The sequence below is a fragment of the Pinus tabuliformis genome, chromosome 7 (genome assembly GCF_031772625.1).
Source record: "Pinus tabuliformis cultivar Carrire ecotype Pingquan chromosome 7, CPIR1, whole genome shotgun sequence".
In the NCBI taxonomy this organism is placed as follows: domain Eukaryota; kingdom Viridiplantae; phylum Streptophyta; class Pinopsida; order Pinales; family Pinaceae; genus Pinus; species Pinus tabuliformis.
The window spans coordinates 1712975741-1712982616 of NC_142293.1; positions in this window are offsets into that span (position 1 = coordinate 1712975741).

The window sequence follows — 6876 nt, forward strand, 5'->3', positions numbered from 1 at the left end:
GGGAATCTCTTCCGGAAACACATCAGCAAATTCTTGTATCATAAGAATGTTCTCCAATGTGGCTGTTTTATCTTTCGAGTTGGCATAACCCACTTGGACGGCATAAATCTGACATCCCTTCCTAATGCATTTTGCTAACTGTGAGGCAGTTATGGGCCGAATCTACACTGGCCAGTTAATTCCATGCATCTTTTGTTTTATTCCAAGCTCGTCTTTATAACACATAGTCTTAGTTTTATAATTAATTATGGACTAGTGTTTCTCTAACCAATCCATTCCAATCAGCACATCATACGAACCAAGGGGAAGCACATTTAAATTTTCCGTCACTGGCTGTCCTTCTATCTTTAAATGGTAGTTTTTGACCCTAGCAAGTACCCGTCTCTTTGCCCTTGTTGCCAACTGTACTAGCCAAGGGTCCTTAAATTTAACAGGTTGCAATTTGCAATGCTCCATGACCATAGGACTAGTATAACTTAACGTTGCTCCAGGATCAGTTACAATAGTCACAACAAGGTCTAAGAGTTTACCTTCGAATTCCACCATCGTCGGCTAGTACTCCGCCTGATGATCTTCCAGAGCAGAATGAATCTTTGGTAGACTCTGTCCTACATTGTCAACTGTAGATGCTACATAGACCTAGGAAACCTGTTCGGTTTCTTTTCATTGGGGACAATTTTTCACGTAATGGGGTCCACCACAGCCCCAACATTGCATTGGAGGCCTTGCTATCCCTTTGTTGTCTATTTTCCCGGGTTGTTCATTGATTCTGGACTCAATGGGGGGATTTAATCGGAGCAAATTCTTATGTATGTTTCTACTATTTTTCCCCTTGGCGAATCCTTTGTTACCACCACCTCGATTACCTTTAGTATTTCCAAATAGCTTACTGCTTTTCTTATCGACCCATTTCTTACCCAAGATTTATCCATTCTACTTGCTTTGCTGGTAGCAAATCCAGGCTTTACGAATGGCCTCGTCCATCGTCTTTGGGTTGTCAAATTTGATTCTTTCCCTCATGCTCAAGGGTAAACTACTGACAAACCTCTGTACTTTAGCTTTTTCCTCTCGAATATAAGGCACATATAGGAGCAATGAAATAAAACAAGTGACAAATTCATCCATAGTTTGTTGTCCCAACCGTAGGTCATGGAATTCCCTTGCCTTCTCATCATAGAAGCACTCGGTCAATTACCTTTCCTTAAAGTATCTTCGAAATTTTTCCCAAGTGATATTCTGTTCACTTACTCCTCTTACCATCTTAACTTCTTCACACCACAGGGTGGCGTTTCCATGTAATTGGAAAATGGCCAACCGCGTCTTGAAGTTATGATCATATTCATATAGCTGGAAATATTTGTTCATATTAATCAACCAGGCCTCGGCTGCTTCCTCCTGTTCTCTGTCAAAGTGTGGCGGTTTGATTTTACGGAATTCCCCTTGCAACTCTATCTGTTGAATTTTAGATATCTGTTGTTCGAAAGCACTATCAGAGCGTTCCACCTCCCTTCCTTCTGACTCTTCGGGTTCTATGTGGTGATTCTGCTCTTCTGACATTCTTCGCTACTCAGCATTGGGATTCGGTGGCTACTGATTCTGTTTGTTAGATAGGCTTTTTATAATCCTCTCCTATTCCATAGTTAACCTTGAGTTATCCTCTCGCAATCGGGCCATTTCATTTTTCAACTCTTGTACTATCTCCAAAATTGCCATATTTGTATTGCGAGCCTCCTCTCCAAGCTGTACCCATAATTCGGGGTTATTTTCAGGACCAGTCGCAGGTCCCTGACCCACCACAAACCTGCGTGATGCACTGTCTGCTCTTCTCATATTGTCAGTCTTCTGTTTTCCTGTGCTTAACATAAGACAAGTAACAGAGGAAGGGTCAACGCATTATCTGTTTTTCTTTAACTGCTCAATAAAGACGAAAATAAATTGTATGTACTCTATCTTTCTGTCAGTTTCAAATCCCAGAGGCCACAATTTTTGTAACTTGGCTCTGATACAACTTGTAATGACTCCAGACCTGAATAATTTTTTTTTATGGTATTTATGTTACCGGGATTTACATGATATAAATATAATTATATACAACTATTGGAAACCATATAATTTCCCCAATTGCACACATTTGCATGTGGCATCAGAATTTTATGTACCCCGATGTACTAGCTATAGAATACATTTAATACATAGTTTTGGTGATTCGCATGTACAAACGAACAAATGGTAACTTTCCCTTTTTGTATTTCGCCATCACGTGGCTTGCCTTATCTGTTACGAGTGTAATTAATACTACCTGCTATGTTCTGTTCGAGGCCAGGTAGGCTGACCAGTCTCTTTGCTCACTTGGTAATCCTGCCTCATCAATGGTCAGGATCATCCTTCGCCATCCGGCGGTGGAAACCATTCATGGGTTTTTGACCTATACTATTGGATGCTTTGTGATGGTGCTCATTTGGATGTGCAGCTCCTTACGGAGCCTGCTTTGGTTTGGTCCATGCATTGCAGCTCCACAGAGCTGACCTATCAGATCTTTACTCAACTACTGGCATATTTGGCATCCAATTCCTACAGGTAATCAAATGTTGTAGAGTTTTCGTTATGTTTTCTTTTAACTGAGTGCTACTCCATTCCGATGCGTGTAATCTTGACTCGTTCATGGGCTTCATGCCATCTGCAGGTTGGTTCTGTACTCGAGGCTTCCTGTAGTGCTAGAATGAGTTTCTCTTACATTTGGTGACTCAACTCTTTTTGGGTAACTCCTCTATCAAATTGAAGTTGATTTCTTCTAATTTTCTACCGCAGTCTGCATTCATACCCATAGATATCTAACTATGATCTTCGTGGCTTGTTTTCATGCATGTTGGGCGCCTATCACTCATGTGGTTGCCTAGCCTTATTTAAAGGAAACCCTCCTTCAACGTGGCCAAGGGTTCTAGGTATGAAATGTCTTCCAGTCGAGGCCCTCGACTGAAGAGTTTTAGTTAATGGTTTCGGAGGTCTTTCTCATACCCATCGAAGGGTAGTCCTTCCAGGTTTTATATTCTGTTTGAAATTTGAGTGGAGGATGATGTGTCCCCTCATGAGCTCTGAGATTCTATTGAATGGCATGTATAACTTTGTTTGTTAATGGTAATGGAATTTGGGCATCCAGCTTGAGATTATGTTATACTGCTTTACCTTTGTGGTTGGATTATCTTATTGCACAGCTGTGCTTATTATGCTCGCGACACTTTTTCTCTTTACTACTGTGATGTATTACCATGCAGGTCTAATGGTCAAATAGATATAGTAGTTTTTTAAATTTATTTATTCATGTCTATAGACTGTACACGCCGCGGACTTGCCTGCATTGGAAATTTAAATGTAGTTTTCTTTCATGGAGACTTGGTCTTGGCCAGCATTTGATTCTATAATGTATTTTGTTTAACATTTAAATAAAAGTATAGTTTTTGGTGATCTATGTATTCGGCACTTGGGTTTGGACATGTTTCCAGTGTCGCGCATATTCTGGTTGAGAAGGTCTGAGACCTTTCCCTCAGAGTTGCAGCCTTAAGTTTCCTCCTAACGATTCTTATGTTCTACTTGTTTCTTATCTTTTGTTCTTAATATTGGAGGGTTATAATTCTGGAGGGTTTCAGACTCGACCCAACCGAGGGTACACAGTCATGCTTCGAAACCCCAAGTCTCTTGGGTTCATTCACAGCTCAAACCCTGCTCTTGGGGCAGACAACTTGCTTGCAGTACATTATGTTCTTGTAGTAAACTCTGTTTTTGGTTGGTGTTTTCTTTAAGGTTGCTCGCAGATGAGGCAACCGATGGCATCCTCTGCTTTGTTTTATTTCTATTAAAATGCTCATCCCTAGCATGATGCAAGCCATCTACAACGTAAACTTTGAAACAGGAACTGAAACTGTTACCCATTTTGTAGAGATTGCAAAAAAGTGACCTGATTTTGAAAAGGGATGATGCAGAACACACATGTCTTTTTTAGAGCATAGTTTTTGGCACTTTTTTTTTTTTTTTTTTTATGTACATTGCATTTTAGAATGCTAGTGATTTTCATGTTGATTTAAAAAAAATGGTTATTTTGCATCAGACCCTTTTTTTAAAGAACCTATTTTTTGACTTTAAATTTTTTTATTGTATGAAATGCAAATAATTATTTTGTAAATTTAATAGTTTTGGAAGTGGTCTTCTTTTTCATATTTTTTTTTTTTATTCTTTTTTATTTTTCTGTAGTGATGTTTTTATTTTCTTGCATATTTAAAGAAAAAGGTCGATATTTTGCATTTTCGATATTCTACATATTTATACATTGTTAACTAAATTTTCAATCCACATCAAATAATTGTCTCTAAAAAACAAATATAAAAAAGACAAAAATATGTTAAAAAAAATTACCTCATAAACCATAAAAGAATTTGAAAAAAAAAAACAAAATATATATATATATATATATATAATTAAAAAAAAAAAAAAAAAAAAAAAACATTACCAAAAACTAGGGAAAACAATAAATAAATAAAAACAAACTAGTTTAAAAAAAAATAGAAAATTAATGAAAAAATTAAAAAACTAGTAAAATTAATATTAAGAAAAAACAAAAATAAAATCAAATTGTAGAAAAAGCACCAAAAAAGATGAAAATGGCATAGAATATATATCTTTTCAAATAAAAAAAAAAAAATAAATAAATAAAAAAGCATTTACAGTTTATAAAGAAATACCTATTTTTGATTTAAAAAAGAAAACTAATTCAAATTAAAAATAAAAAATAAAAAAATTTCAAAAAAAAAAAAACAAAAAAACCAAAAAATATGTATTTTCAATTATATATATATATATATATATATATATATATATATATATATATATATATATATATATATATATTAAACCTGAATTTTTTATTTAATTAAAAAAATTGTGAAAAAAAAATAATTTTTTTCTTTAAATAATACGCATTTTTTTGGTTTTTTTTTTTTTAATTTATTTTTGTTTTTTTCAATATTAATTTTACTAGTTTTTTAATTTTTTTTGTTAAGCTAGTTTGTTTTTTATTATTATTATTTTTTGCCTTTTTGCTAATGCTTTTTTTTTTTTTTAAGTTCTATGTTTATATATATATATATATATATATATATATATATATATATATATATATTTTTTTTTTTCTTTCTGAATTCTTTTATGGTTTGTGAAATAAACTTTTTTTAACATTTTTTATTTTTTATTTTTGTCTTATATATATATTTTTATATTTTTTTTTTAAGTAATCAACATTTTAATCTTAATTTTAGTAGTTTTTAATTTTTTTTTTGTTAATTTTTTATTTTTTTAAATCTAGTTTGTTTTTATTTTTTATTTTGTTTTTTCTTAAATTTTTTTTAGTTTTTTCTATTTTTACCTACTTAATTTTTAGTTTATTTTAAATGTTTTTTTTCTTTTCCATATTTTTTTTTTGTTTTTATTTTTGTTTTTTTTTTTTTCCTTTGCCAATTTTTTTTTATCGTTTACAAGATATATATATATATATATATATATATATTTGTTTATAATTTTTTTTTTAGTTTTTTAATTCTTACCATTAATTTTGTTTTCTTTTACATTTTTATGATTTTTTTTAGTATATTTTAATTTATGTTTTGTTATTTTTTTAACTTTTCTTTGTTTTCGTTTTTTCATTGTTTTAATTTTTTAATTTTAATTTTATTTTATATTTTCATTATTTTTTTTTAATTTAACGTTTTTCAGGTCATGATAAAATATTTTACGCCATTATTTCGAAATGTTGAAATTTTACTTTTGAAAAAATAGAGTGTTCTCCCAGCATTAATACCTTTCATTTTGAGGATTTTTTTGGATAATTTTCATGCAAAATATTAGTTTTCACCGCCATTTTTAAAACATGTTGAAAATTTACCCAAGAAAAAAAAAATTATTCCAGCATCAACAATTTTCGTTTTTAGCATTGTTTTTGATGTTTTTTCAGGGTTTTTTTTGCTAGAGTTCCTATTTTGAGTTTATAGTTCTCGTTTTAAAGTTTACATTGTTCATCTAATATTAGTACTGGAATTAGCCCTACGTAAGAATAAGTTCTGTTTTCTTTCATCTTCTCAGGACTGTCTATAATTTGCACAGTTTTCCCACAGTATTGTTTATTATTGTTCATTAGAATAGACAACTTAATTCGATTTTCTCCCTAAGATCGTATTTTCTTTCATTCTCCTAATGCATGGAACTGTTTAATATAATTTGTATGTTCTCTTTGTGATAGAATCACTCTTCCAGCACCTTATCAATTATTGATAACGCTAATGTTAACTAAAACGTGTCTCATTTTCCATCCTGAATAAAATTATCTAGAATAGAGATAGTTAAGTTTAAACTCTAAATTGAGATTAACCCTCTTCTTGACAACTTGCCTCTACTTTTACCCTTCTAGAATTAAGGATCCTAAATATATAGAAATAACTAATCTCACAGTGTTTTTTTTTTTTCTTTAGGTAATAATCCTAGGAAACCGTAGCTCACAGAAATAAACACTTCTAATTTCAATTTAGGTATTGGTGCAGTCTTGGCTAGTGCCTCATACCTGTGTTGCTTCCAATAAGTAATTCCAATGAAAAAGGTCACCTCTGTTTTCTGTAGCTAGTCAACCACCCGACCATGAGATTGTCTTTCAGGACCAAATCTCCCCCCTAGCTTGCTCAAAGACTAACAGTCTTTTACAAGTTGCACACGCTCTGTGCCCTTACCATCTGAGCATCACCAGACATAGTAAGCTCCTTTTCCCTTTCCTTACTGTCTATCCTCTACAACACAGTTCCCACCCCCCACTTCCCTTCCTTTTCCTAGAAGCCATCAACG